General features: G+C 50.2%; 25 non-coding genes across 25 annotated transcripts; all 25 read left to right on the plus strand.

The window, feature by feature from the left end:
• The first annotated feature begins 47 nt into the window (after nt 1–47).
• Nucleotides 48–211, plus strand: LOC131959148 (U1 spliceosomal RNA). The gene has a single exon (XR_009389398.1). It is a non-coding gene; the product is annotated as a U1 spliceosomal RNA (small nuclear RNA).
• A 612-nt stretch (nt 212–823) lies between these two features.
• Nucleotides 824–1,014, plus strand: LOC131960116 (U2 spliceosomal RNA). The gene has a single exon (XR_009389593.1). It is a non-coding gene; the product is annotated as a U2 spliceosomal RNA (small nuclear RNA).
• Nucleotides 1,015–1,524: 510 nt separating this feature from the next.
• LOC131959154 (U1 spliceosomal RNA) lies at nt 1,525–1,688 on the plus strand. Its single transcript, XR_009389399.1, has one exon. It is a non-coding gene; the product is annotated as a U1 spliceosomal RNA (small nuclear RNA).
• Nucleotides 1,689–2,300: 612 nt separating this feature from the next.
• On the plus strand, nt 2,301–2,491 carry LOC131960125 (U2 spliceosomal RNA). Its single transcript, XR_009389595.1, has one exon. It is a non-coding gene; the product is annotated as a U2 spliceosomal RNA (small nuclear RNA).
• Nucleotides 2,492–3,001: 510 nt separating this feature from the next.
• LOC131959166 (U1 spliceosomal RNA) lies at nt 3,002–3,165 on the plus strand. The gene has a single exon (XR_009389401.1). It is a non-coding gene; the product is annotated as a U1 spliceosomal RNA (small nuclear RNA).
• A 612-nt stretch (nt 3,166–3,777) lies between these two features.
• LOC131960892 (U2 spliceosomal RNA) lies at nt 3,778–3,968 on the plus strand. The gene has a single exon (XR_009389786.1). It is a non-coding gene; the product is annotated as a U2 spliceosomal RNA (small nuclear RNA).
• A 510-nt stretch (nt 3,969–4,478) lies between these two features.
• On the plus strand, nt 4,479–4,642 carry LOC131959173 (U1 spliceosomal RNA). Its single transcript, XR_009389402.1, has one exon. It is a non-coding gene; the product is annotated as a U1 spliceosomal RNA (small nuclear RNA).
• Nucleotides 4,643–5,254: 612 nt separating this feature from the next.
• Nucleotides 5,255–5,445, plus strand: LOC131960126 (U2 spliceosomal RNA). Its single transcript, XR_009389596.1, has one exon. It is a non-coding gene; the product is annotated as a U2 spliceosomal RNA (small nuclear RNA).
• A 510-nt stretch (nt 5,446–5,955) lies between these two features.
• LOC131959180 (U1 spliceosomal RNA) lies at nt 5,956–6,119 on the plus strand. Its single transcript, XR_009389403.1, has one exon. It is a non-coding gene; the product is annotated as a U1 spliceosomal RNA (small nuclear RNA).
• Nucleotides 6,120–6,731: 612 nt separating this feature from the next.
• LOC131960777 (U2 spliceosomal RNA) lies at nt 6,732–6,922 on the plus strand. The gene has a single exon (XR_009389753.1). It is a non-coding gene; the product is annotated as a U2 spliceosomal RNA (small nuclear RNA).
• A 510-nt stretch (nt 6,923–7,432) lies between these two features.
• On the plus strand, nt 7,433–7,596 carry LOC131959187 (U1 spliceosomal RNA). The gene has a single exon (XR_009389404.1). It is a non-coding gene; the product is annotated as a U1 spliceosomal RNA (small nuclear RNA).
• A 612-nt stretch (nt 7,597–8,208) lies between these two features.
• Nucleotides 8,209–8,399, plus strand: LOC131960133 (U2 spliceosomal RNA). Its single transcript, XR_009389598.1, has one exon. It is a non-coding gene; the product is annotated as a U2 spliceosomal RNA (small nuclear RNA).
• Nucleotides 8,400–8,909: 510 nt separating this feature from the next.
• Nucleotides 8,910–9,073, plus strand: LOC131959191 (U1 spliceosomal RNA). Its single transcript, XR_009389405.1, has one exon. It is a non-coding gene; the product is annotated as a U1 spliceosomal RNA (small nuclear RNA).
• A 612-nt stretch (nt 9,074–9,685) lies between these two features.
• Nucleotides 9,686–9,876, plus strand: LOC131960141 (U2 spliceosomal RNA). Its single transcript, XR_009389599.1, has one exon. It is a non-coding gene; the product is annotated as a U2 spliceosomal RNA (small nuclear RNA).
• A 510-nt stretch (nt 9,877–10,386) lies between these two features.
• On the plus strand, nt 10,387–10,550 carry LOC131959195 (U1 spliceosomal RNA). The gene has a single exon (XR_009389406.1). It is a non-coding gene; the product is annotated as a U1 spliceosomal RNA (small nuclear RNA).
• Nucleotides 10,551–11,162: 612 nt separating this feature from the next.
• LOC131960148 (U2 spliceosomal RNA) lies at nt 11,163–11,353 on the plus strand. Its single transcript, XR_009389600.1, has one exon. It is a non-coding gene; the product is annotated as a U2 spliceosomal RNA (small nuclear RNA).
• Nucleotides 11,354–11,863: 510 nt separating this feature from the next.
• On the plus strand, nt 11,864–12,027 carry LOC131959200 (U1 spliceosomal RNA). The gene has a single exon (XR_009389407.1). It is a non-coding gene; the product is annotated as a U1 spliceosomal RNA (small nuclear RNA).
• A 612-nt stretch (nt 12,028–12,639) lies between these two features.
• LOC131960782 (U2 spliceosomal RNA) lies at nt 12,640–12,830 on the plus strand. Its single transcript, XR_009389754.1, has one exon. It is a non-coding gene; the product is annotated as a U2 spliceosomal RNA (small nuclear RNA).
• Nucleotides 12,831–13,340: 510 nt separating this feature from the next.
• LOC131959205 (U1 spliceosomal RNA) lies at nt 13,341–13,504 on the plus strand. Its single transcript, XR_009389408.1, has one exon. It is a non-coding gene; the product is annotated as a U1 spliceosomal RNA (small nuclear RNA).
• A 612-nt stretch (nt 13,505–14,116) lies between these two features.
• On the plus strand, nt 14,117–14,307 carry LOC131960153 (U2 spliceosomal RNA). Its single transcript, XR_009389602.1, has one exon. It is a non-coding gene; the product is annotated as a U2 spliceosomal RNA (small nuclear RNA).
• Nucleotides 14,308–14,817: 510 nt separating this feature from the next.
• LOC131959209 (U1 spliceosomal RNA) lies at nt 14,818–14,981 on the plus strand. The gene has a single exon (XR_009389409.1). It is a non-coding gene; the product is annotated as a U1 spliceosomal RNA (small nuclear RNA).
• A 612-nt stretch (nt 14,982–15,593) lies between these two features.
• Nucleotides 15,594–15,784, plus strand: LOC131960788 (U2 spliceosomal RNA). Its single transcript, XR_009389756.1, has one exon. It is a non-coding gene; the product is annotated as a U2 spliceosomal RNA (small nuclear RNA).
• A 510-nt stretch (nt 15,785–16,294) lies between these two features.
• LOC131959212 (U1 spliceosomal RNA) lies at nt 16,295–16,458 on the plus strand. The gene has a single exon (XR_009389410.1). It is a non-coding gene; the product is annotated as a U1 spliceosomal RNA (small nuclear RNA).
• Nucleotides 16,459–17,070: 612 nt separating this feature from the next.
• On the plus strand, nt 17,071–17,261 carry LOC131960158 (U2 spliceosomal RNA). Its single transcript, XR_009389603.1, has one exon. It is a non-coding gene; the product is annotated as a U2 spliceosomal RNA (small nuclear RNA).
• A 510-nt stretch (nt 17,262–17,771) lies between these two features.
• Nucleotides 17,772–17,935, plus strand: LOC131959221 (U1 spliceosomal RNA). Its single transcript, XR_009389412.1, has one exon. It is a non-coding gene; the product is annotated as a U1 spliceosomal RNA (small nuclear RNA).
• The last annotated feature ends 208 nt before the right edge of the window (nt 17,936–18,143 follow it).

Genomic DNA, 18,143 nt, shown 5'->3' on the forward strand with positions numbered 1-18,143 from the left:
CGTGGCGTGTCTGCTACAGGGCAGCCGATCTCTGAGCTGTGCAACTCATACTTACCTGGCAGGGGAGACACCATGATCACGAAGGTGGTTCACCCAGGGCGAGGCTCAGCCATTGCACTCCGGCCGAGCTGACCTCTGCGAATTCCCCAAATGTGGGAATCTCGACTGCATAATTTCTGGTAGTGGGGGACTGCGTTCGCGCTCTCCCCTGACATATACTGTGAAAATTAAAACAAGAGGCAACCCTCAAGTCATTCACGGGGGCTGTAAGCATTTTAGGCTGCTTGAAACGAAGCAGAGCTTACACGGTGATGCCGAGCATCAGTAAGCAGTGGTAGTACAGTACAATGGGCATATGTACGTTCAAGTGCCTGGAAATTGAAGCCCACTTCCGGATTGCTACCTTTGCGTTGAGCAACATATGCGCTAGTACAAGCGCAGGAAAGCACACAGGCCTGTTGGTAAATCTTTGTCATCTTTGGTAAAACATGCGGTATTGGCTTTGCTGCTGAAATGTGCATCAGCTGCACTTTGGTGGCATGTCCACCAGGGTCTGTCAGTGCTTGATTTGCTTTCAAAAACACTGACACTGCGTCACGAACTCTAGCAACAAGCAGAGTCCCTTTTCACCCAGAGAGAGCCACAATTTGCACATTTGCTTCTCTAAGAGAACATACTTTGGAGCGATTCTGAGAGGTTTTCCTCCACTGTCGTTGGTGGTACTCTTACTCGCGCTTCCCGAAACTGCTACTTGGGTTTTGAGAACCGGCATCGAGAGTGAGTGTGCAGCCAATCCGCCCTTCACCTCCGACCCTTTGACGGCATCGCTTCTCGGCCTTTTGGCTAAGATCAAGTGTAGTATCTGTTCTTATCAGTTTAATATCTGATACGTCCCCTACCCGGGGACCATATATTAAATTGATTTTTGGAACTGGGAGATGGAATAGGGGCTTGCTCCGTCCACTCCACGCATCGACCTGGTATTGCAGTACTTCCGGGAACGGTGCACCCCTCCTCTCTATGTGAAATGTAAAGCACGTTCGTTCCTCTGCCTGCTCTCTCAGCTTGCGGAACTCTGCCTTCCTGTGCGGCTGATGCTGTTAGCCTGAGTATTGCCCAACCTTCTTTCTGCCCCTGGGCTATGCCAGGGCAAATGTAATAGTTTGCCAACGTGACGCTCCGTGTTGGATTTGGATACGGGGACAATGAGCAGGCCTGTCCCAGCCGATGATGTGGACTCACAATATGTGTACACTTGTTAATGCTCCAATTTCATAGTGACATTCAGTGGGCGTGAACCTTTCTGCAGTGTCCATGACTCTCATTTTAAGAGCAGGAGGCAGCAAAAGGGAGACACGTGAAATGCATGCCTGTGCCCATAACATGAATCAAACAGGTCACTGTTTCCCAGTCTGCTTTCCACTGACCCGACATGTCAGGAGGAAGACAAACACATGCCTTCAGCACCATCAGTCAGCGTGGCGTGTCTGCTACAGGGCAGCCGATCTCTGAGCTGTGCAACTCATACTTACCTGGCAGGGGAGACACCATGATCACGAAGGTGGTTCACCCAGGGCGAGGCTCAGCCATTGCACTCCGGCCGAGCTGACCTCTGCGAATTCCCCAAATGTGGGAATCTCGACTGCATAATTTCTGGTAGTGGGGGACTGCGTTCGCGCTCTCCCCTGACATATACTGTGAAATTTAAAACAAGAGGCAACCCTCAAGTCATTCACGGGGGCTGTAAGCATTTAAGGCTGCTTGAAACGAAGCAGAGCTTACACGGTGATGCCGAGCATCAGTAAGCAGTGGTAGTACAGTACAATGGGCATATGTACGTTCAAGTGCCTGGAAATTGAAGCCCACTTCCGGATTGCTACCTTTGCGTTGAGCAACATATGCGCTAATACAAGCGCAGGAAAGCACACAGGCCTGTTGGTAAATCTTTGTCATCTTTGGTAAAACATGCGGTATTGGCTTTGCTGCTGAAATGTGCATCAGCTGCACTTTGGTGGCATGTCCACCAGGGGCTGTCAGTGCTTGATTTGCTTTCAAAAACACTGACACTGCGTCACGAACTCTAGCAACAAGCAGAGTCCCTTTTCACCCAGAGAGAGCCACAATTTGCACATTTGCTTCTCTAAGAGAACATACTTTGGAGCGATTCTGAGAGGTTTTCCTCCACTGTCGTTGGTGGTACTCTTACTCGCGCTTCCCGAAACTGCTACTTGGGTTTTGAGAACCGGCATCGAGAGTGAGTGTGCAGCCAATCCGCCCTTCACCTCCGACCCTTTGACGGCATCGCTTCTCGGCCTTTTGGCTAAGATCAAGTGTAGTATCTGTTCTTATCAGTTTAATATCTGATACGTCCCCTACCCGGGGACCATATATTAAATTGATTTTTGGAACTGGGAGATGGAATAGGGGCTTGCTCCGTCCACTCCACGCATCGACCTGGTATTGCAGTACTTCCGGGAACGGTGCACCCCTCCTCTCTATGTGAAATGTAAAGCACGTTCGTTCCTCTGCCTGCTCTCTCAGCTTGCGGAACTCTGCCTTCCTGTGTGGCTGATGCTGTTAGCCTGAGTATTGCCCAACCTTCTTTCTGCCCCTGGGCTATGCCAGGGCAAATGTAATAGTTTGCCAACGTGACGCTCCGTGTTGGATTTGGATACGGGGACAATGAGCAGGCCTGTCCCAGCCGATGATGTGGACTCACAATATGTGTACACTTGTTAATGCTCCAATTTCATAGTGACATTCAGTGGGCGTGAACCTTTCTGCAGTGTCCATGACTCTCATTTTAAGAGCAGGAGGCAGCAAAAGGGAGACACGTGAAATGCATGCCTGTGCCCATAACATGAATCAAACAGGTCACTGTTTCCCAGTCTGCTTTCCACTGACCCGACATGTCAGGAGGAAGACAAACACATGCCTTCAGCACCATCAGTCAGCGTGGCGTGTCTGCTACAGGGCAGCCGATCTCTGAGCTGTGCAACTCATACTTACCTGGCAGGGGAGACACCATGATCACGAAGGTGGTTCACCCAGGGCGAGGCTCAGCCATTGCACTCCGGCCGAGCTGACCTCTGCGAATTCCCCAAATGTGGGAATCTCGACTGCATAATTTCTGGTAGTGGGGGACTGCGTTCGCGCTCTCCCCTGACATATACTGTGAAAATTAAAACAAGAGGCAACCCTCAAGTCATTCACGGGGGCTGTAAGCATTTTAGGCTGCTTGAAACGAAGCAGAGCTTACACGGTGATGCCGAGCATCAGTAAGCAGTGGTAGTACAGTACAATGGGCATATGTACGTTCAAGTGCCTGGAAATTGAAGCCCACTTCCGGATTGCTACCTTTGCGTTGAGCAACATATGCGCTAATACAAGCGCAGGAAAGCACACAGGCCTGTTGGTAAATCTTTGTCATCTTTGGTAAAACATGCGGTATTGGCTTTGCTGCTGAAATGTGCATCAGCTGCACTTTGGTGGCATGTCCACCAGGGGCTGTCAGTGCTTGATTTGCTTTCAAAAACACTGACACTGCGTCACGAACTCTAGCAACAAGCAGAGTCCCTTTTCACCCAGAGAGAGCCACAATTTGCACATTTGCTTCTCTAAGAGAACATGCTTTGGAGCGATTCTGAGAGGTTTTCCTCCACTGTCGTTGGTGGTACTCTTACTCGCGCTTCCCGAAACTGCTACTTGGGTTTTGAGAACCGGCATCGAGAGTGAGTGTGCAGCCAATCCGCCCTTCACCTCCGACCCTTTGACGGCATCGCTTCTCGGCCTTTTGGCTAAGATCAAGTGTAGTATCTGTTCTTATCAGTTTAATATCAGATACGTCCCCTACCCGGGGACGATATATTAAATTGATTTTTGGAACTGGGAGATGGAATAGGGGCTTGCTCCGTCCACTCCACGCATCGACCTGGTATTGCAGTACTTCCGGGAACGGTGCACCCCTCCTCTCTATGTGAAATGTAAAGCACGTTCGTTCCTCTGCCTGCTCTCTCAGCTTGCGGAACTCTGCCTTCCTGTGTGGCTGATGCTGTTAGCCTTAGTATTGCCCAACCTTCTTTCTGCCCCTGGGCTATGCCAGGGCAAATGTAATAGTTTGCCAACGTGACGCTCCGTGTTGGATTTGGATACGGGGACAATGAGCAGGCCTGTCCCAGCCGATGATGTGGACTCACAATATGTGTACACTTGTTAATGCTCCAATTTCATAGTGACATTCAGTGGGCGTGAACCTTTCTGCAGTGTCCATGACTCTCATTTTAAGAGCAGGAGGCAGCAAAAGGGAGACACGTGAAATGCATGCCTGTGCCCATAACATGAATCAAACAGGTCACTGTTTCCCAGTCTGCTTTCCACTGACCCGACATGTCAGGAGGAAGACAAACACATGCCTTCAGCACCATCAGTCAGCGTGGCGTGTCTGCTACAGGGCAGCCGATCTCTGAGCTGTGCAACTCATACTTACCTGGCAGGGGAGACACCATGATCACGAAGGTGGTTCACCCAGGGCGAGGCTCAGCCATTGCACTCCGGCCGAGCTGACCTCTGCGAATTCCCCAAATGTGGGAATCTCGACTGCATAATTTCTGGTAGTGGGGGACTGCGTTCGCGCTCTCCCCTGACATATACTGTGAAAATTAAAACAAGAGGCAACCCTCAAGTCATTCACGGGGGCTGTAAGCATTTTAGGCTGCTTGAAACGAAGCAGAGCTTACACGGTGATGCCGAGCATCAGTAAGCAGTGGTAGTACAGTACAATGGGCATATGTACGTTCAAGTGCCTGGAAATTGAAGCCCACTTCCGGATTGCTACCTTTGCGTTGAGCAACATATGCGCTAATACAAGCGCAGGAAAGCACACAGGCCTGTTGGTAAATCTTTGTCATCTTTGGTAAAACATGCGGTATTGGCTTTGCTGCTGAAATGTGCATCAGCTGCACTTTGGTGGCATGTCCACCAGGGGCTGTCAGTGCTTGATTTGCTTTCAAAAACACTGACACTGCGTCACGAACTCTAGCAACAAGCAGAGTCCCTTTTCACCCAGAGAGAGCCACAATTTGCACATTTGCTTCTCTAAGAGAACATGCTTTGGAGCGATTCTGAGAGGTTTTCCTCCACTGTCGTTGGTGGTACTCTTACTCGCGCTTCCCGAAACTGCTACTTGGGTTTTGAGAACCGGCATCGAGAGTGAGTGTGCAGCCAATCCGCCCTTCACCTCCGACCCTTTGACGGCATCGCTTCTCGGCCTTTTGGCTAAGATCAAGTGTAGTATCTGTTCTTATCAGTTTAATATCTGATACGTCCCCTACCCGGGGACCATATATTAAATTGATTTTTGGAACTGGGAGATGGAATAGGGGCTTGCTCCGTCCACTCCACGCATCGACCTGGTATTGCAGTACTTCCGGGAACGGTGCACCCCTCCTCTCTATGTGAAATGTAAAGCACGTTCGTTCCTCTGCCTGCTCTCTCAGCTTGCGGAACTCTGCCTTCCTGTGTGGCTGATGCTGTTAGCCTGAGTATTGCCCAACCTTCTTTCTGCCCCTGGGCTATGCCAGGGCAAATGTAATAGTTTGCCAACGTGACGCTCCGTGTTGGATTTGGATACGGGGACAATGAGCAGGCCTGTCCCAGCCGATGATGTGGACTCACAATATGTGTACACTTGTTAATGCTCCAATTTCATAGTGACATTCAGTGGGCGTGAACCTTTCTGCAGTGTCCATGACTCTCATTTTAAGAGCAGGAGGCAGCAAAAGGGAGACACGTGAAATGCATGCCTGTGCCCATAACATGAATCAAACAGGTCACTGTTTCCCAGTCTGCTTTCCACTGACCCGACATGTCAGGAGGAAGACAAACACATGCCTTCAGCACCATCAGTCAGCGTGGCGTGTCTGCTACAGGGCAGCCGATCTCTGAGCTGTGCAACTCATACTTACCTGGCAGGGGAGACACCATGATCACGAAGGTGGTTCACCCAGGGCGAGGCTCAGCCATTGCACTCCGGCCGAGCTGACCTCTGCGAATTCCCCAAATGTGGGAATCTCGACTGCATAATTTCTGGTAGTGGGGGACTGCGTTCGCGCTCTCCCCTGACATATACTGTGAAAATTAAAACAAGAGGCAACCCTCAAGTCATTCACGGGGGCTGTAAGCATTTTAGGCTGCTTGAAACGAAGCAGAGCTTACACGGTGATGCCGAGCATCAGTAAGCAGTGGTAGTACAGTACAATGGGCATATGTACGTTCAAGTGCCTGGAAATTGAAGCCCACTTCCGGATTGCTACCTTTGCGTTGAGCAACATATGCGCTAGTACAAGCGCAGGAAAGCACACAGGCCTGTTGGTAAATCTTTGTCATCTTTGGTAAAACATGCGGTATTGGCTTTGCTGCTGAAATGTGCATCAGCTGCACTTTGGTGGCATGTCCACCAGGGGCTGTCAGTGCTTGATTTGCTTTCAAAAACACTGACACTGCGTCACGAACTCTAGCAACAAGCAGAGTCCCTTTTCACCCAGAGAGAGCCACAATTTGCACATTTGCTTCTCTAAGAGAACATACTTTGGAGCGATTCTGAGAGGTTTTCCTCCACTGTCGTTGGTGGTACTCTTACTCGCGCTTCCCGAAACTGCTACTTGGGTTTTGAGAACCGGCATCGAGAGTGAGTGTGCAGCCAATCCGCCCTTCACCTCCGACCCTTTGACGGCATCGCTTCTCGGCCTTTTGGCTAAGATCAAGTGTAGTATCTGTTCTTATCAGTTTAATATCTGATACGTCCCCTACCCGGGGACCATATATTAAATTGATTTTTGTAACTGGGAGATGGAATAGGGGCTTGCTCCGTCCACTCCACGCATCGACCTGGTATTGCAGTACTTCCGGGAACGGTGCACCCCTCCTCTCTATGTGAAATGTAAAGCACGTTCGTTCCTCTGCCTGCTCTCTCAGCTTGCGGAACTCTGCCTTCCTGTGTGGCTGATGCTGTTAGCCTTAGTATTGCCCAACCTTCTTTCTGCCCCTGGGCTATGCCAGGGCAAATGTAATAGTTTGCCAACGTGACGCTCCGTGTTGGATTTGGATACGGGGACAATGAGCAGGCCTGTCCCAGCCGATGATGTGGACTCACAATATGTGTACACTTGTTAATGCTCCAATTTCATAGTGACATTCAGTGGGCGTGAACCTTTCTGCAGTGTCCATGACTCTCATTTTAAGAGCAGGAGGCAGCAAAAGGGAGACACGTGAAATGCATGCCTGTGCCCATAACATGAATCAAACAGGTCACTGTTTCCCAGTCTGCTTTCCACTGACCCGACATGTCAGGAGGAAGACAAACACATGCCTTCAGCACCATCAGTCAGCGTGGCGTGTCTGCTACAGGGCAGCCGATCTCTGAGCTGTGCAACTCATACTTACCTGGCAGGGGAGACACCATGATCACGAAGGTGGTTCACCCAGGGCGAGGCTCAGCCATTGCACTCCGGCCGAGCTGACCTCTGCGAATTCCCCAAATGTGGGAATCTCGACTGCATAATTTCTGGTAGTGGGGGACTGCGTTCGCGCTCTCCCCTGACATATACTGTGAAAATTAAAACAAGAGGCAACCCTCAAGTCATTCACGGGGGCTGTAAGCATTTTAGGCTGCTTGAAACGAAGCAGAGCTTACACGGTGATGCCGAGCATCAGTAAGCAGTGGTAGTACAGTACAATGGGCATATGTACGTTCAAGTGCCTGGAAATTGAAGCCCACTTCCGGATTGCTACCTTTGCGTTGAGCAACATATGCGCTAATACAAGCGCAGGAAAGCACACAGGCCTGTTGGTAAATCTTTGTCATCTTTGGTAAAACATGCGGTATTGGCTTTGCTGCTGAAATGTGCATCAGCTGCACTTTGGTGGCATGTCCACCAGGGGCTGTCAGTGCTTGATTTGCTTTCAAAAACACTGACACTGCGTCACGAACTCTAGCAACAAGCAGAGTCCCTTTTCACCCAGAGAGAGCCACAATTTGCACATTTGCTTCTCTAAGAGAACATGCTTTGGAGCGATTCTGAGAGGTTTTCCTCCACTGTCGTTGGTGGTACTCTTACTCGCGCTTCCCGAAACTGCTACTTGGGTTTTGAGAACCGGCATCGAGAGTGAGTGTGCAGCCAATCCGCCCTTCACCTCCGACCCTTTGACGGCATCGCTTCTCGGCCTTTTGGCTAAGATCAAGTGTAGTATCTGTTCTTATCAGTTTAATATCTGATACGTCCCCTACCCGGGGACCATATATTAAATTGATTTTTGGAACTGGGAGATGGAATAGGGGCTTGCTCCGTCCACTCCACGCATCGACCTGGTATTGCAGTACTTCCGGGAACGGTGCACCCCTCCTCTCTATGTGAAATGTAAAGCACGTTCGTTCCTCTGCCTGCTCTCTCAGCTTGCGGAACTCTGCCTTCCTGTGTGGCTGATGCTGTTAGCCTGAGTATTGCCCAACCTTCTTTCTGCCCCTGGGCTATGCCAGGGCAAATGTAATAGTTTGCCAACGTGACGCTCCGTGTTGGATTTGGATACGGGGACAATGAGCAGGCCTGTCCCAGCCGATGATGTGGACTCACAATATGTGTACACTTGTTAATGCTCCAATTTCATAGTGACATTCAGTGGGCGTGAACCTTTCTGCAGTGTCCATGACTCTCATTTTAAGAGCAGGAGGCAGCAAAAGGGAGACACGTGAAATGCATGCCTGTGCCCATAACATGAATCAAACAGGTCACTGTTTCCCAGTCTGCTTTCCACTGACCCGACATGTCAGGAGGAAGACAAACACATGCCTTCAGCACCATCAGTCAGCGTGGCGTGTCTGCTACAGGGCAGCCGATCTCTGAGCTGTGCAACTCATACTTACCTGGCAGGGGAGACACCATGATCACGAAGGTGGTTCACCCAGGGCGAGGCTCAGCCATTGCACTCCGGCCGAGCTGACCTCTGCGAATTCCCCAAATGTGGGAATCTCGACTGCATAATTTCTGGTAGTGGGGGACTGCGTTCGCGCTCTCCCCTGACATATACTGTGAAAATTAAAACAAGAGGCAACCCTCAAGTCATTCACGGGGGCTGTAAGCATTTTAGGCTGCTTGAAACGAAGCAGAGCTTACACGGTGATGCCGAGCATCAGTAAGCAGTGGTAGTACAGTACAATGGGCATATGTACGTTCAAGTGCCTGGAAATTGAAGCCCACTTCCGGATTGCTACCTTTGCGTTGAGCAACATATGCGCTAGTACAAGCGCAGGAAAGCACACAGGCCTGTTGGTAAATCTTTGTCATCTTTGGTAAAACATGCGGTATTGGCTTTGCTGCTGAAATGTGCATCAGCTGCACTTTGGTGGCATGTCCACCAGGGGCTGTCAGTGCTTGATTTGCTTTCAAAAACACTGACACTGCGTCACGAACTCTAGCAACAAGCAGAGTCCCTTTTCACCCAGAGAGAGCCACAATTTGCACATTTGCTTCTCTAAGAGAACATACTTTGGAGCGATTCTGAGAGGTTTTCCTCCACTGTCGTTGGTGGTACTCTTACTCGCGCTTCCCGAAACTGCTACTTGGGTTTTGAGAACCGGCATCGAGAGTGAGTGTGCAGCCAATCCGCCCTTCACCTCCGACCCTTTGACGGCATCGCTTCTCGGCCTTTTGGCTAAGATCAAGTGTAGTATCTGTTCTTATCAGTTTAATATCTGATACGTCCCCTACCCGGGGACCATATATTAAATTGATTTTTGGAACTGGGAGATGGAATAGGGGCTTGCTCCGTCCACTCCACGCATCGACCTGGTATTGCAGTACTTCCGGGAACGGTGCACCCCTCCTCTCTATGTGAAATGTAAAGCACGTTCGTTCCTCTGCCTGCTCTCTCAGCTTGCGGAACTCTGCCTTCCTGTGTGGCTCATGCTGTTAGCCTGAGTATTGCCCAACCTTCTTTCTGCCCCTGGGCTATGCCAGGGCAAATGTAATAGTTTGCCAACGTGACGCTCCGTGTTGGATTTGGATACGGGGACAATGAGCAGGCCTGTCCCAGCCGATGATGTGGACTCACAATATGTGTACACTTGTTAATGCTCCAATTTCATAGTGACATTCAGTGGGCGTGAACCTTTCTGCAGTGTCCATGACTCTCATTTTAAGAGCAGGAGGCAGCAAAAGGGAGACACGTGAAATGCATGCCTGTTCCCATAACATGAATCAAACTGGTCACTGTTTCCCAGTCTGCTTTCCACTGACCCGACATGTCAGGAGGAAGACAAACACATGCCTTCAGCACCATCAGTCAGCGTGGCGTGTCTGCTACAGGGCAGCCGATCTCTGAGCTGTGCAACTCATACTTACCTGGCAGGGGAGACACCATGATCACGAAGGTGGTTCACCCAGGGCGAGGCTCAGCCATTGCACTCCGGCCGAGCTGACCTCTGCGAATTCCCCAAATGTGGGAATCTCGACTGCATAATTTCTGGTAGTGGGGGACTGCGTTCGCGCTCTCCCCTGACATATACTGTGAAAATTAAAACAAGAGGCAACCCTCAAGTCATTCACGGGGGCTGTAAGCATTTTAGGCTGCTTGAAACGAAGCAGAGCTTACACGGTGATGCCGAGCATCAGTAAGCAGTGGTAGTACAGTACAATGGGCATATGTACGTTCAAGTGCCTGGAAATTGAAGCCCACTTCCGGATTGCTACCTTTGCGTTGAGCAACATATGCGCTAATACAAGCGCAGGAAAGCACACAGGCCTGTTGGTAAATCTTTGTCATCTTTGGTAAAACATGCGGTTTTGGCTTTGCTGCTGAAATGTGCATCAGCTGCACTTTGGTGGCATGTCCACCAGGGGCTGTCAGTGCTTGATTTGCTTTCAAAAACACTGACACTGCGTCACGAACTCTAGCAACAAGCAGAGTCCCTTTTCACCCAGAGAGAGCCACAATTTGCACATTTGCTTCTCTAAGAGAACATGCTTTGGAGCGATTCTGAGAGGTTTTCCTCCACTGTCGTTGGTGGTACTCTTACTCGCGCTTCCCGAAACTGCTACTTGGGTTTTGAGAACCGGCATCGAGAGTGAGTGTGCAGCCAATCCGCCCTTCACCTCCGACCCTTTGACGGCATCGCTTCTCGGCCTTTTGGCTAAGATCAAGTGTAGTATCTGTTCTTATCAGTTTAATATCTGATACGTCCCCTACCCGGGGACCATATATTAAATTGATTTTTGGAACTGGGAGATGGAATAGGGGCTTGCTCCGTCCACTCCACGCATCGACCTGGTATTGCAGTACTTCCGGGAACGGTGCACCCCTCCTCTCTATGTGAAATGTAAAGCACGTTCGTTCCTCTGCCTGCTCTCTCAGCTTGCGGAACTCTGCCTTCCTGTGTGGCTGATGCTGTTAGCCTGAGTATTGCCCAACCTTCTTTCTGCCCCTGGGCTATGCCAGGGCAAATGTAATAGTTTGCCAACGTGACGCTCCGTGTTGGATTTGGATACGGGGACAATGAGCAGGCCTGTCCCAGCCGATGATGTGGACTCACAATATGTGTACACTTGTTAATGCTCCAATTTCATAGTGACATTCAGTGGGCGTGAACCTTTCTGCAGTGTCCATGACTCTCATTTTAAGAGCAGGAGGCAGCAAAAGGGAGACACGTGAAATGCATGCCTGTGCCCATAACATGAATCAAACAGGTCACTGTTTCCCAGTCTGCTTTCCACTGACCCGACATGTCAGGAGGAAGACAAACACATGCCTTCAGCACCATCAGTCAGCGTGGCGTGTCTGCTACAGGGCAGCCGATCTCTGAGCTGTGCAACTCATACTTACCTGGCAGGGGAGACACCATGATCACGAAGGTGGTTCACCCAGGGCGAGGCTCAGCCATTGCACTCCGGCCGAGCTGACCTCTGCGAATTCCCCAAATGTGGGAATCTCGACTGCATAATTTCTGGTAGTGGGGGACTGCGTTCGCGCTCTCCCCTGACATATACTGTGAAAATTAAAACAAGAGGCAACCCTCAAGTCATTCACGGGGGCTGTAAGCATTTTAGGCTGCTTGAAACGAAGCAGAGCTTACACGGTGATGCCGAGCATCAGTAAGCAGTGGTAGTACAGTACAATGGGCATATGTACGTTCAAGTGCCTGGAAATTGAAGCCCACTTCCGGATTGCTACCTTTGCGTTGAGCAACATATGCGCTAGTACAAGCGCAGGAAAGCACACAGGCCTGTTGGTAAATCTTTGTCATCTTTGGTAAAACATGCGGTATTGGCTTTGCTGCTGAAATGTGCATCAGCTGCACTTTGGTGGCATGTCCACCAGGGGCTGTCAGTGCTTGATTTGCTTTCAAAAACACTGACACTGCGTCACGAACTCTAGCAACAAGCAGAGTCCCTTTTCACCCAGAGAGAGCCACAATTTGCACATTTGCTTCTCTAAGAGAACATACTTTGGAGCGATTCTGAGAGGTTTTCCTCCACTGTCGTTGGTGGTACTCTTACTCGCGCTTCCCGAAACTGCTACTTGGGTTTTGAGAACCGGCATCGAGAGTGAGTGTGCAGCCAATCCGCCCTTCACCTCCGACCCTTTGACGGCATCGCTTCTCGGCCTTTTGGCTAAGATCAAGTGTAGTATCTGTTCTTATCAGTTTAATATCTGATACGTCCCCTACCCGGGGACCATATATTAAATTGATTTTTGTAACTGGGAGATGGAATAGGGGCTTGCTCCGTCCACTCCACGCATCGACCTGGTATTGCAGTACTTCCGGGAACGGTGCACCCCTCCTCTCTATGTGAAATGTAAAGCACGTTCGTTCCTCTGCCTGCTCTCTCAGCTTGCGGAACTCTGCCTTCCTGTGTGGCTGATGCTGTTAGCCTTAGTATTGCCCAACCTTCTTTCTGCCCCTGGGCTATGCCAGGGCAAATGTAATAGTTTGCCAACGTGACGCTCCGTGTTGGATTTGGATACGGGGACAATGAGCAGGCCTGTCCCAGCCGATGATGTGGACTCACAATATGTGTACACTTGTTAATGCTCCAATTTCATAGTGACATTCAGTGGGCGTGAACCTTTCTGCAGTGTCCATGACTCTCATTTTAAGAGCAGGAGGCAGCAAAAGGGAGACACGTGAAATGCATGCCTGTGCCCATAACATGAATCAAACAGGTCACTGTTTCCCAGTCTGCTTTCCACTGACCCGACATGTCAGGAGGAAGACAAACACATGCCTTCAGCACCATCAGTCAGCGTGGCGTGTCTGCTACAGGGCAGCCGATCTCTGAGCTGTGCAACTCATACTTACCTGGCAGGGGAGACACCATGATCACGAAGGTGGTTCACCCAGGGCGAGGCTCAGCCATTGCACTCCGGCCGAGCTGACCTCTGCGAATTCCCCAAATGTGGGAATCTCGACTGCATAATTTCTGGTAGTGGGGGACTGCGTTCGCGCTCTCCCCTGACATATACTGTGAAAATTAAAACAAGAGGCAACCCTCAAGTCATTCACGGGGGCTGTAAGCATTTTAGGCTGCTTGAAACGAAGCAGAGCTTACACGGTGATGCCGAGCATCAGTAAGCAGTGGTAGTACAGTACAATGGGCATATGTACGTTCAAGTGCCTGGAAATTGAAGCCCACTTCCGGATTGCTACCTTTGCGTTGAGCAACATATGCGCTAATACAAGCGCAGGAAAGCACACAGGCCTGTTGGTAAATCTTTGTCATCTTTGGTAAAACATGCGGTATTGGCTTTGCTGCTGAAATGTGCATCAGCTGCACTTTGGTGGCATGTCCACCAGGGGCTGTCAGTGCTTGATTTGCTTTCAAAAACACTGACACTGCGTCACGAACTCTAGCAACAAGCAGAGTCCCTTTTCACCCAGAGAGAGCCACAATTTGCACATTTGCTTCTCTAAGAGAACATGCTTTGGAGCGATTCTGAGAGGTTTTCCTCCACTGTCGTTGGTGGTACTCTTACTCGCGCTTCCCGAAACTGCTACTTGGGTTTTGAGAACCGGCATCGAGAGTGAGTGTGCAGCCAATCCGCCCTTCACCTCCGACCCTTTGACGGCATCGCTTCTCGGCCTTTTGGCTAAGATCAAGTGTAGTATCTGTTCTTATCAGTTTAATATCTGATACGTCCCCTACCCGGGGACCATATATTAAATTGATTTTTGGAACTGGGAGATGGAATAGGGGCTTGCTCCGTCCACTCCACGCATCGACCTGGTATTGCAGTACTTCCGGGAACGGTGCACCCCTCCTCTCTATGTGAAATGTAAAGCACGTTCGTTCCTCTGCCTGCTCTCTCAGCTTGCGGAACTCTGCCTTCCTGTGTGGCTGATGCTGTTAGCCTGAGTATTGCCCAACCTTCTTTCTGCCCCTGGGCTATGCCAGGGCAAATGTAATAGTTTGCCAACGTGACGCTCCGTGTTGGATTTGGATACGGGGACAATGAGCAGGCCTGTCCCAGCCGATGATGTGGACTCACAATATGTGTACACTTGTTAATGCTCCAATTTCATAGTGACATTCAGTGGGCGTGAACCTTTCTGCAGTGTCCATGACTCTCATTTTAAGAGCAGGAGGCAGCAAAAGGGAGACACGTGAAATGCATGCCTGTGCCCATAACATGAATCAAACAGGTCACTGTTTCCCAGTCTGCTTTCCACTGACCCGACATGTCAGGAGGAAGACAAACACATGCCTTCAGCACCATCAGTCAGCGTGGCGTGTCTGCTACAGGGCAGCCGATCTCTGAGCTGTGCAACTCATACTTACCTGGCAGGGGAGACACCATGATCACGAAGGTGGTTCACCCAGGGCGAGGCTCAGCCATTGCACTCCGGCCGAGCTGACCTCTGCGAATTCCCCAAATGTGGGAATCTCGACTGCATAATTTCTGGTAGTGGGGGACTGCGTTCGCGCTCTCCCCTGACATATACTGTGAAAATTAAAACAAGAGGCAACCCTCAAGTCATTCACGGGGGCTGTAAGCATTTTAGGCTGCTTGAAACGAAGCAGAGCTTACACGGTGATGCCGAGCATCAGTAAGCAGTGGTAGTACAGTACAATGGGCATATGTACGTTCAAGTGCCTGGAAATTGAAGCCCACTTCCGGATTGCTACCTTTGCGTTGAGCAACATATGCGCTAGTACAAGCGCAGGAAAGCACACAGGCCTGTTGGTAAATCTTTGTCATCTTTGGTAAAACATGCGGTATTGGCTTTGCTGCTGAAATGTGCATCAGCTGCACTTTGGTGGCATGTCCACCAGGGGCTGTCAGTGCTTGATTTGCTTTCAAAAACACTGACACTGCGTCACGAACTCTAGCAACAAGCAGAGTCCCTTTTCACCCAGAGAGAGCCACAATTTGCACATTTGCTTCTCTAAGAGAACATACTTTGGAGCGATTCTGAGAGGTTTTCCTCCACTGTCGTTGGTGGTACTCTTACTCGCGCTTCCCGAAACTGCTACTTGGGTTTTGAGAACCGGCATCGAGAGTGAGTGTGCAGCCAATCCGCCCTTCACCTCCGACCCTTTGACGGCATCGCTTCTCGGCCTTTTGGCTAAGATCAAGTGTAGTATCTGTTCTTATCAGTTTAATATCTGATACGTCCCCTACCCGGGGACCATATATTAAATTGATTTTTGTAACTGGGAGATGGAATAGGGGCTTGCTCCGTCCACTCCACGCATCGACCTGGTATTGCAGTACTTCCGGGAACGGTGCACCCCTCCTCTCTATGTGAAATGTAAAGCACGTTCGTTCCTCTGCCTGCTCTCTCAGCTTGCGGAACTCTGCCTTCCTGTGTGGCTGATGCTGTTAGCCTTAGTATTGCCCAACCTTCTTTCTGCCCCTGGGCTATGCCAGGGCAAATGTAATAGTTTGCCAACGTGACGCTCCGTGTTGGATTTGGATACGGGGACAATGAGCAGGCCTGTCCCAGCCGATGATGTGGACTCACAATATGTGTACACTTGTTAATGCTCCAATTTCATAGTGACATTCAGTGGGCGTGAACCTTTCTGCAGTGTCCATGACTCTCATTTTAAGAGCAGGAGGCAGCAAAAGGGAGACACGTGAAATGCATGCCTGTGCCCATAACATGAATCAAACAGGTCACTGTTTCCCAGTCTGCTTTCCACTGACCCGACATGTCAGGAGGAAGACAAACACATGCCTTCAGCACCATCAGTCAGCGTGGCGTGTCTGCTACAGGGCAGCCGATCTCTGAGCTGTGCAACTCATACTTACCTGGCAGGGGAGACACCATGATCACGAAGGTGGTTCACCCAGGGCGAGGCTCAGCCATTGCACTCCGGCCGAGCTGACCTCTGCGAATTCCCCAAATGTGGGAATCTCGACTGCATAATTTCTGGTAGTGGGGGACTGCGTTCGCGCTCTCCCCTGACATATACTGTGAAAATTAAAACAAGAGGCAACCCTCAAGTCATTCACGGGGGCTGTAAGCATTTTAGGCTGCTTGAAACGAAGCAGAGCTTACACGGTGATGCCGAGCATCAGTAAGCAGTGGTAGTACAGTACAATGGGCATATGTACGTTCAAGTGCCTGGAAATTGAAGCCCACTTCCGGATTGCTACCTTTGCGTTGAGCAACATATGCGCTAATACAAGCGCAGGAAAGCACACAGGCCTGTTGGTAAATCTTTGTCATCTTTGGTAAAACATGCGGTATTGGCTTTGCTGCTGAAATGTGCATCAGCTGCACTTTGGTGGCATGTCCACCAGGGGCTGTCAGTGCTTGATTTGCTTTCAAAAACACTGACACTGCGTCACGAACTCTAGCAACAAGCAGAGTCCCTTTTCACCCAGAGAGAGCCACAATTTGCACATTTGCTTCTCTAAGAGAACATGCTTTGGAGCGATTCTGAGAGGTTTTCCTCCACTGTCGTTGGTGGTACTCTTACTCGCGCTTCCCGAAACTGCTACTTGGGTTTTGAGAACCGGCATCGAGAGTGAGTGTGCAGCCAATCCGCCCTTCACCTCCGACCCTTTGACGGCATCGCTTCTCGGCCTTTTGGCTAAGATCAAGTGTAGTATCTGTTCTTATCAGTTTAATATCTGATACGTCCCCTACCCGGGGACCATATATTAAATTGATTTTTGGAACTGGGAGATGGAATAGGGGCTTGCTCCGTCCACTCCACGCATCGACCTGGTATTGCAGTACTTCCGGGAACGGTGCACCCCTCCTCTCTATGTGAAATGTAAAGCACGTTCGTTCCTCTGCCTGCTCTCTCAGCTTGCGGAACTCTGCCTTCCTGTGTGGCTGATGCTGTTAGCCTGAGTATTGCCCAACCTTCTTTCTGCCCCTGGGCTATGCCAGGGCAAATGTAATAGTTTGCCAACGTGACGCTCCGTGTTGGATTTGGATACGGGGACAATGAGCAGGCCTGTCCCAGCCGATGATGTGGACTCACAATATGTGTACACTTGTTAATGCTCCAATTTCATAGTGACATTCAGTGGGCGTGAACCTTTCTGCAGTGTCCATGACTCTCATTTTAAGAGCAGGAGGCAGCAAAAGGGAGACACGTGAAATGCATGCCTGTTCCCATAACATGAATCAAACAGGTCACTGTTTCCCAGTCTGCTTTCCACTGACCCGACATGTCAGGAGGAAGACAAACACATGCCTTCAGCACCATCAGTCAGCGTGGCGTGTCTGCTACAGGGCAGCCGATCTCTGAGCTGTGCAACTCATACTTACCTGGCAGGGGAGACACCATGATCACGAAGGTGGTTCACCCAGGGCGAGGCTCAGCCATTGCACTCCGGCCGAGCTGACCTCTGCGAATTCCCCAAATGTGGGAATCTCGACTGCATAATTTCTGGTAGTGGGGGACTGCGTTCGCGCTCTCCCCTGACATATACTGTGAAAATTAAAACAAGAGGCAACCCTCAAGTCATTCACGGGGGCTGTAAGCATTTTAGGCTGCTTGAAACGAAGCAGAGCTTACACGGTGATGCCGAGCATCAGTAAGCAGTGGTAGTACAGTACAATGGGCATATGTACGTTCAAGTGCCTGGAAATTGAAGCCCACTTCCGGATTGCTACCTTTGCGTTGAGCAAC

The sequence above is a fragment of the Centropristis striata genome, chromosome 2 (assembly GCF_030273125.1).
Source record: "Centropristis striata isolate RG_2023a ecotype Rhode Island chromosome 2, C.striata_1.0, whole genome shotgun sequence".
Taxonomy (NCBI): Eukaryota; Metazoa; Chordata; class Actinopteri; order Perciformes; family Serranidae; genus Centropristis; species Centropristis striata.